We start from the raw sequence: 10,406 nt of genomic DNA, 5'->3' as shown, positions 1-10,406 counted from the left end.
TTTTCAATGTCCTTATTAGTTTCTTCACCTTCTGGGATACCAATTATTCAGATGTTTGGATGTTTAATGGAATCTAGTATTTCTCATATATATCCTCATTTTTGTTATTTCCTGTATCTTTTTTGGTGTTTTATATTTTCCCCCCTAGGTCAGAGGTTTTGTCTTCTACATCCGAGATTCGATCTTCAGCATGGTCTAATAGACTTTTAATAATTGTTTAATGGAATCTAGTATTTCTCATATATATCCTCATTTTTGTTATTTCCTGTATCTTTTTTGGTGTTTTATATTTTCCCCCCTAGGTCAGAGGTTTTGTCTTCTACATCCGAGATTCGATCTTCAGCATGGTCTAATAGACTTTTAATAATTTTTGAGAGGGACCAGCAGTTAGTGTAATGGCTATGCCACTGGATTCCCACATAGTCGACTGCATTTCAAGTCCCAGACCCGGTGGCTTAAAACTCACGCTGGGTGCATGTGCATGCTTGCCCAAGATCCTGAGAGGAGAATGGAGGAGAAGAGATTGCGGCGTGGCCATCCCCCTTGGGGGTTGATTTCTCGCTTTCTGTCTCTCTGTCTCTGTCTGGGGGGTGTTTTCTCGCTTTCTGTCTCTATGTCTCTGTCTGTCTGGCGAGCGCACGCGCCCTATAGTAAAAAAAAAAACAAAACTCTCAAAAAAAAAATAATTTTTGAGAGTGTTTTTCAGTTCTTGTATTATACTTCATCTCTAATAGCTCCATTTCATTCTTTCTTATGATGTCCATTTTTTCTTTCAAATTGTGGAAGGACTTCCTCATCTCCTAGAGTTTGTTGTCTCTTTTTTGTTCCGACTCATAGAGTTTTGTCACTATGAATATTCTGAATTCTTTCTCTGATATTTCGGTAACTTCCGTTTTTTCGAGAGATGGAGGAGAGTTACTGTGTTCTTTTGATGGAGGCATATTTACTGTTTTTTTCAAACTTCAGTCTCTTGCATGACTTTTAGCCATTGGGTGATGTTACTTAAGCTATGCACTTACTGGATACATCTTTGGAGAATGTTAATGCCACTGAGAACTAGTTTGCTTTCCTTTTACTGTGGATTACTTCTTTGCCAAAGTCTCCCATCTGCTGTGTTTAGCAATGTGGTCCCCATGGGAGGAGTTTTCTATTCAGGTTTCTGAAGAGCAGTTTCTCCTTTTTTGCAGGTAGTTCAGTATAGAGAGAGGATGCCTGTGAGACACACAATGCTAAGATGTTTGAAAACTATTATTCTAGAACTATCTAGTCCCTTTGAGTGGGTGGAGGATGAGAAGAAGACAACGTAAGAGAGAAAAAAGAAAGAATATGGAAGAGGAAAAAAGTTGTGTGCCTATTTCAACATGGGGCTGCAGATCAAAGTGGGCTCTGCTTGAGAGCTCTGAGCTCCTGTATGGGGTAAGGAGAAGTAAATAATTTGCAAAAGAAAGAAGGAAAAAGAAACAGCCTATCTTTCTGGTGGGGAGCAGGGGGGCTCTGATGTTGGGAGCTGGGGCTGGAACTGAAGCTGGGGCCAATGAATGGCCCTGCCTCAGTTTCCCTGACTGGATGGGCAGCTGCAGTTGGAAGTAGGCTACTGCTACCCTTTCTGGTGGGAAGGAGGGGGGGCTCTGATGTTGGGAGCTGGGGCTCGAGTTGGAGCTTGGGCCAATGAATGGCCCCATCTCAGTTTCCCTGACTGGGCAGGAGGCTTCAGATGGAAGTGGGCTCTGCTTGAAAGCTAGACTTGACAATTTTAAGGCATATAATTCACTGGCATTTAGTACATATACAATGTGTGCAGCCATCTAGAACCAAAACATTTTTATCACTTCCAAAGGAGACCTCATACCCATTAAACAGTCTTTTTTCTTTTCACCTTCACTGAGTGTGTGTGCTCATTAGAGAGAGACAGAGAGCAAGAGAGGGAGAAAACACCTCTCAATGGAGCGTAGTCATGCCACGGTTTCATCTCCTCCATTACTTTCAGGAACAAGCACTTCACATAATTTTCATGCCACTGGGCTGGGATTTAAACTATGGTTGGCCACATAAGATCCAGTTCTTCAAAGCACTAGGCTAAAGGGCCAGTCCTAAATAGCCATTTTCTATTTCTCCCTCTTTCTAGACCCTGTCAACCTCTAATCTTCCCAACTTTATGGGTTTACCTATTCTGGATATTTCACTTAAGTAGAATACAATATGTGACCTTTTGTGGCACATAGTGTGCACATATGTGTCTGGCATTTTTTCATGTTTGAGGTTTATCCATGTGGTATTAGTATTAATATTAGTACCTCACTCCTTTTTATAACTGAATAATATCCCACTATTTGAATATACCACATTTTGTTTATTCATTCATTAGTTGATAGTTATTGGGATATTTTCCTTTGGCTCTTGTAAATAGTGCTTCTATGACCATTAGTTTCGAAGTTTTTGTTTAAATATGTATTTTCAGATCTTTTGAGTATAAACATTGGAGTGACTTGTTGGCACTTTAGGCTAAATAATTCTTTGTTGTGGGGGGTTGTTCTGTGCATTTTAGGATGCTTAGCAGCATCCTTACCTCTCCCTACTAGATGTCAGTGGCATCCACCCTCACATACATACATACCCTTAAAGTGGTAGCAACCAAAAAATGTATGCAGACATTAACAAATGTCCCCTGGGGGGACAAAATTGCCCAAGTAACCACTGATATAGAATAAAGGAAAGGAATTCTTTACAGAGAAGTCATTATTTTCAGATTATGATATTTAAAATTATAATTATTATTTTAAAATAGAATTATTGGCTAGAGAAGTTTTAAGTTCACAGCAAAATTGAACAGGAGGTACAGAGATTTTCCATGGATGTCCTAGGCCAACACATGCATAACCTCCCTCATTATTAACGTTCCCACCAGAGGAATATTTGTTACAGTCAATGAACTTACATTGACATATCATCAGCAAGAGTCTAGGTATTAAAGTTTACTCTTGGTGTTGTACATCTGTGGGTCTGGAAAATTCTATAATGCCATGTATCTATCATTATAGTATCTTAAAGAGTAATTTCACTGCCCTAAATATCTTCTATGCTCTAGAGGCCTCCCCTCCCTCCAAATCCCCTGGGAACCACTAATCTTTTTACTCTCTATAGTTTTGCCTTTCCCAGAGTGTCACATGTTGGAATCATATAGTATGTAACCTTTTCAGATTTGTTCCTTTCACTTACTAATATGCATTTAAGATTCCTTCATATCTTTTAATGGCTTGATAACTCATTTCATTTTGAATAACATTTCCCTGTCCACGTGTAATATAGTTTATTTATCTAGTTCCCTACTAAAATTTATGTTGGTTGCCCCCAATTTTTGGCAGTTATGAACAAAGCTACTGTAAACACCTGTGGGCAGATGTTTCTGTAGACCTAAGTTTTCAGCTCCTTTGGGTAAATATCAAGGAGTGAGATTATTGGATTATATGGTAAGAGTATGTTTAAGGTTATAAGAATCCACTAAACTATCTTCCAAAGTGGCTGTAGCATTTTCCATCTCCATCAGCGATGAATGAAAGTTTCTATGACTCTGTATCCTTCACTGCATTTGATATTGTCAGTGTTCTAGATTTTGGACATTTTAGTAGGTATACAGTGATATATCATTCTTGTTTTAACTTAGAAGTCCTGGAACATATGCTGTGGAACATATTTTCACATTTGCCACTTATGTATCTTTTTTGGTGAGTTTTGAAGCCTTTGGTCCATTTTTAATCCAGTTGTTTATTTTCCTGGCAGAATCTATTAGGTTATTTAGTTGTATTTCATTTTTCCTTATGAAGCATAAATTCATTAGACAAGAGATATTTGAATACTTTTTTGTTGTTGTTTTGTGTTTTTTTCGGAGAAGTTTTTGTTATAGGGCGCATGCGCTTGCCAGAAAGACAGAGAGAGACAGAGAGACAGAAAGTGAGAAATCATCCCCCCGGGGGGATGGCCATGCCACAATCCCTTCTCCTCCATTCTCTTCTTGGAATCTCAGTCACACGCACATGCACCCAGCGTGAGTTTAAGCCACCAGTCTGGGACTCGAACTGCCTTTGACTATGAGGGAGTCCAGCGACATAGCCATTAACACCAACTGCTGGTCCCGACATTTGAATACTTACTCTCAAGATTTGACTTTTAAGAAAACCTATAGTTAGCTTCACTCTGGGTGGGGAACCAGGAGTGTTTTATATTTTTAAAAAATGTTGACTTTGGGGCCAACAGGTGGCGTCATAGTTACGGCACATGTGCATGCCTGCTCAAATTCCTGGGAGGAGAATGGAGGAGAAGGGTTTGTGGCTTGCTCATCCCCTCTTGGGGGTAACTTCCCACTTCCCCTCTAACTGTCTCTGTTTCTCTTTGGTGAGCACATATGCTCTATGACAAAAACCATTAAAAAAAAAAAAAAAAGTATTGACTTTGGACCTGCCCATTGCCTAGTGATTAAGGGAGCTGGATCCTACATAATGAATCACAGTTCAAATCCCAACCCCAGGAGCTTGTAAAAACATGCCAGGTGTATGTATGTGAATGTCCCAAATCCCAAAAGGATGGAGAAATGGAAGAGAAGGAATTGCAACATGTCTATGCCCCACTTAGGTGTGCTTTCTCTCGCTCTTATAAGTGCACATACTCTTTGACAATTAGAAAAAAGAATATTGACTTTATAGAAATTTGTTACTTGTTTTGTGTTTTCTCTTCTGAAAATCCTTTTTTAGAATATTATTAACACTTGTTCCAGGAAAACTGCCTGTTAACATCTGGTATTTCATTTGTATGCCTCCAGAAACATAAAGATTTTATTTTAAAGTCTTAGGTTTTAATCATAACTACTACATTGTCCTTAAAAATCAGGTTTGTGGTATTGAAGATATTAATAACAATTATTTCTTAAGCTCTTGAGCTTCTTACTCTCACCAACTTGATCCTGCAACTTCAGATTGTTTTTTTTAAATATCTGAACTCTTGAATGGGTTTTGGCTCTGTTATTTCTATGTAAACATATACTACACACTGTTCTAACTAAGCTATTAGTTTGTGACAGCCTGGTTGGGCACTTGAGCACCACCATACAATAAATTCTGAATTATAAACATACCATCTATGAGGAAATTCACCTCTAATTTTCACAGATAGATGAAATAAAATTGGGAAATATTCTGTTTCCAAATTTTGGATAGGAGGATGATCTAAATAGCATTTTGGGGAGTGGACAGTGGTGCAGCAGTAAAACACAGTGCTCTACAAGCATGTGGGAAGATTCTCAGTTCATGACTGAAGACCTCCCTGAGTATACCAGGCATACACTTGCCCATGATCCAGAGCTGGCTGAAGCTGGGAGTAGATTGTAGCATCAAGACCTGTTGGGGGGTGCCTGTCTCTCTTACTCACTAAATAAATAAATAAACTTTAAAAAATTTACATCTTTTTAGTTTACATACTTTTTTTAACTTAAATGTCACTTCAGATTATGAGACTTTGTTTTCTTAGTGAAAGTTATTGCCATCATTCTGTGATAAGAAGTACTTCTTACTATTTTTAATTTGCCAGAGGGTACATGTGCCCACTAGAGACAGAGAGACAGAAATCCAGAAATCACCCTCCGGGGGGATAACCATGCCACAATCCCTTCTCCTCGAGTCTCCTTTCAGGATTTTGGGCATGCATGCACACACGCCTGGCATGGGTTTCAAGCCGCCAGATCTGGGACTTGAACTATGGTCAGTCATGTGGGAGTACAGCATGTATGCGTAGTTTTCTAGGTTATTCTCCCTGAAGGATTGGTCTAAAACTTTAAATGACTATCAGTAGTTTATGTATCTTAACCTAATATTAAGTACCTCCATGACATGGCACTTGACCACTGTTTTCAACTTAATTTCCTACTCCTTCTGTTTTGAACCTTATACTGTGACCCCACTGTGCCTCATTTCTGTCCCTTGCTATACTCAATTCCTAGCCCTCGCATACTGTTTCCTTTTCCTAGGATGTCTTTTTTTCCTAGGATGTCTTTTCTCACCATCTTTGCATGTCTTAATCCTGCCAATCCTTAAAGAGGTAGCTCAAATACACTTTTATGAGGAGTGGGGGAGAGGTTTTTGCTATAGGGTGCGTACGCTTGCCCGAAAGACAGACAGAGACAGAGAGATAGAAAGCGAGAAATCACCCCCCAAGAGGGATGACCACGTTGCAATCCCTTTTCCTCCATTCTCCTCTTGGGATCTTGGGCATGCACACACACACACCCGTCATGAGTTTAAGCCACCGGGTCTGGGACTCGAATTGCGGTCGACTACATGGGAGTTTAGCGACATAGCCATTACGCTAACTGCTGATCCCAACTCAAATATACTTTTCAGGGGTCCTTCCCTAAGTCTCTCTTCCACCCACAAACACACACACACACACACACACACACACACACACACAGTAGAAATATACCTGCCATCTGACCTTGAAAAGCATCCATCATGTTCAGTCTTACAGAAGAGCTCTTTGAGCACCTTTTTAAAAAGTCTTTGTTACTTTTTGCACCTCTTGAACCTTGAAGGCAGAGATGTTCAACTACTCATCAGTATGACGGATAATGATGGATCTCTGTACATAGTCTGTACTTACAAAGTATGTCCAAGAGAAAGAATTTTGCCTACTTAAAAGAAAAACTTAAACATTTAGGCCCAAGGTCAGAGAATTGATTAGGTAATTGGAATAGAGAATTTTCCAAGTGGGTGGTTATTTTTCAGGCCTTCTTCTTTGCTGTTTTTCAGCAAATTTATAGACATGATTTCACTTGGCTAGAGAGTTTTTGCATTAAAATGTCAGTTTTAGTAAATTGCAGTGCATTAAATTTAATACATTTATTGTACAACTAAATCTTTTGGTTTATGTAATTTAGGTAATTACTTGAGAAGCTCTTTTATTTTGCTCATTTTTATAGTTTTCTGTTGAAGAGAAGCATTGGTGAGAGTTTATTTTGAAATTATGAAAAAGTCATTAGAATTTTTGAATAAATATATTTTGAGAGTTTGTATGTGTGCATTAGTCTTATATTCAAAATATTTTCTTTAGTAATTGTGTTTCGTAACTGAATTGAAAGAATGTTTAGATTTCTCTTCATTTCCTTTAATGGAAAAACTGTTTTAGTAACAGTTCAGTGTTGTGTTCTCAAAACATTTTGTATACTTGTCACATCATATAATCCTTGATTAAGGCATGTACATGATTCCTGACAGCTATGGGTCAACTCATACAATCTAAGAAGGAGGAGGCAGAAGGATGTGATCAACTTTACTTTTGAACATCACTGCTTTAGCTTATTTTTTCTTTTTGTCTTTAAAGAATTATTTATTTAACTTTATTTATTTATTTATTTTTTATTTGACCAGAGAGAGACAGGGCCGCAATCCCTTCTCCTCCATTCTCCTCTCGGGATCTTGGCCATGCACGCACATGCGCCCGGTGTGAGTTTTAAGCCACCAGGTCTGGGACTCAAACCATACTCGGCCATGTGGGAGTGTCCAGTGCCTTAACCACCATGCCACCTGCTGGTCCCCATCACTGCTTTAGTTTTGAAAGTCATAAAGCAAGCCCTTGCAGCCTGAAACTGTCCCAGTGTTTTATCTTTTTTTTTTGGAGCGGTTTTTGCTATAGGGCGTGTGCGCTTGCCAGGCAGACAAAGAGAGACATAGAGACAGAAAGTGAGAAATCACCCCCCGGGGGGATGGTCACGCCGCAATCCCTTCTCCTCCATTCTCCTCTCGGGATCTTGGGCACGCACGCACACGCACCCGGCATGAGTTTTAAGCCACCGGGTCCGGGACGCGAACCGCGGTCGACTACATGGGAGTCCAGCGACATAGCCATTATGCTAACTGCTGGTTCCCTGTCCCAGTGTTTTTAGAGGAGGTACTTTAACTTTTTCCTAAATGTCAAAGCTGGCACCTTCTCCTTTATTTTGTTTGCATGCTGAGAAAAGTTCTAATTTTGGTATTATCATACAGGCTCCATCAGAGTCTAAATTACTTTGAAGAAGATTAGCAAATATTCTGCCACCAATTTCTATTCCCTGATATATGACAGATATAACTAATCTATAATAGTATCTTTTATACTAGTGAGATTCTTACTTCAAGTGATATCTTCTAATTGACTAGATTTGGCAAGTAAGATGAAAGCTACTTGTCAGCTTAGTCTATCTAGAGTTCTCAGTATTATATTACCTTGCCTCTTGGTACAGGAAATATATAGAAGATGTCTATGGAATGTTCTGGGTAATTTGATTAGGCTGGTATTAGAAGAGCTGTGTCCTGCTACATTACCTTCTAGTGCTGATCCTTCTGAAGTAGCCTGCTTTCTTGGCTCTAGAAGTTAGCTGTTTTCCTTGCCTTTCACACGTAGAGTATTGCACTCAGCATAGAATACTGTATTTTATGAGCGAAAGAGGGTACAGAGACTCGTATCCATCTTAAATGACAGATGAGGAAACATGATGCTTACCTTGGAAAAGAGAAGCCCCAAGGAAACAAGTTACTGTCTTTCTGCATGTATTAGTTATCCCATTTTATGGAGGAAACTTCTACGTCATTTCAGAGGGTATAAATAAAAACAATGGCTAGACATTTCACATTTGGTGAAATGTCTCTTAAAAAGAAACAAATAAGTGTGACAAATCCATCAAATACAACATCAAATAAGTGTAACAAATCCATGTACCATAGCCCTTTTCAGGAGATTTACAAATATATGTTAAATATAAAAGGTCCTGAGAAGTAACGTGGTAAAAGGGCACTATTGGGTGTGAGTGCAAAAAAAAGACGTCTGCACATCTGAAGAAGCAAGAGAAGTTTTATTTTATGAGAGAATATTTTCTGAGGAATTTGTTTTAGGGTAGCGATTCTCAAACTGGCAATGGGACTAGCAGCATAGGCACTGGCTGGGAACTGATTAGAAATGTCATTTCTGGGCCCTTCCCTAGACCTGTGATATTGGAAGCTCTGGGGTGTGGCAATCTGTATGATAGGTCCCCTCCGGGAGTCTGGTTGTGCTAAAGGACCTCTAGACCTGTGATATTGGAAGCTCTGGGGTGTGGCAATCTGTATGATAGGTCCCCTCAGGGAGTCTGATGTTGCTAAAGTAGCTAGGAGCACTGCTAGAAAATCATAGATATTCTCTAACTTAACAGCACTCTGTTGATTTTCTTCCTAGCACTTACTATAATTTGTAATTTTTTTATTTCTTCTAATGATATTTTATGACTTTATAGTTCATTTTGTAGATGTTTCCCCTTATAAGAGACAGAAGAAAAGAAATCTTTAATGAAGGCCTACCATGGTTTTCAGCCTGGTTTAGGTACCACCTAGTTGATATTAACTTGGATACTTAAAAAAATCCTAAATAATGAGGGACCAGCAGATGGCTTAAATGGTTACGTTGCTGGATTCCCATGTGGTCAACTATAGTTTGAGTCCTGCACACAGTAGTTTAAAACTCCTGCCAGTCACATGTGCATGTGTGTCCAACATCCCAAGAGGAGAATGGAGAAGAAGGGATTGCGGCGTGGTCATCTCCCCACTGGTGGGGGAAGGGTGATTTCTCACTTTCTGTCTCTCTGTCTCTCTGGTGAGCATATGCGCTATATAGCAAAAATCTCTCTCAAAAAAATCTTCATTACTCCATATCATCTCTAAAGGGAAGTACACATTTTTATAATGAGGCAAAACTTAAATTCACTGCTATCATTGTCATTTTTAAAAGCATACTCACTGTTTTTTATTTACTTTGAAATGTACTTTGAAAATGTAGACTTTTTTAATGTCTCGAAAGATCTGTGCTTTCTCTCATGTCATAAATTTTTATAAGATAAGGACATTTTTGAATCTTTTTGCATTAGCAAAGATTAAATTCTGATGGCATTTTATTTATCTTTCCAGACAAGCAAAATGCCTTTTAGGAAAATGTAATTAAAGTAGAGCTTCAAATGTATTTGTGTGTAAAAATAAGAATAATTCACCATAATTGTATATATAACTATTGCTTTATTTATTTTACTGGGTTTAACAAATGTATTTTGAATGTTTATGTGAAGTACCTCTTTAAATCATGCAGAAGAATTTTCATTTTCAGAAAAAGACAGTAAAGACAGATGTGTTAAAATGTTGATATTTTTAGGTTACCTCTTCTTTTCACAATGTATTCTCCGGGTTTATATTATTAGGTCAATTGCAGTTTTATTTATTTTTAGTTAGAAGGACAAAGACTGAGAGTCTAGAGACTTGATTTGATTTGGCCCCTGCTGTCCAAGAGCCGAATGCCTCGAGGTATCCACTTTCAGTAATGAGTATAAGTAGTGCTATCTTATCGCTATATTTAAACCCATGGTC

General features: G+C 38.6%; 1 protein-coding gene across 1 annotated transcript in view; it reads left to right on the top strand.

Annotated features, from left to right (window-relative positions):
* The window catches only part of LOC102497264 (transmembrane gamma-carboxyglutamic acid protein 1-like), a 95,772-nt gene that overhangs the window by 71,306 nt on the left and 14,060 nt on the right, over positions 1-10,406 (top strand). The gene's annotated exons all lie outside the window — the stretch shown is intronic.

Source organism: Tupaia chinensis, unplaced genomic scaffold, assembly GCF_000334495.1.
Source record: "Tupaia chinensis unplaced genomic scaffold, TupChi_1.0 Scaffold144599_1, whole genome shotgun sequence".
Lineage (NCBI taxonomy): Eukaryota > Metazoa > Chordata > Mammalia > Scandentia > Tupaiidae > Tupaia > Tupaia belangeri.
This window is presented reverse-complemented; position numbering and strand designations above follow the sequence as displayed.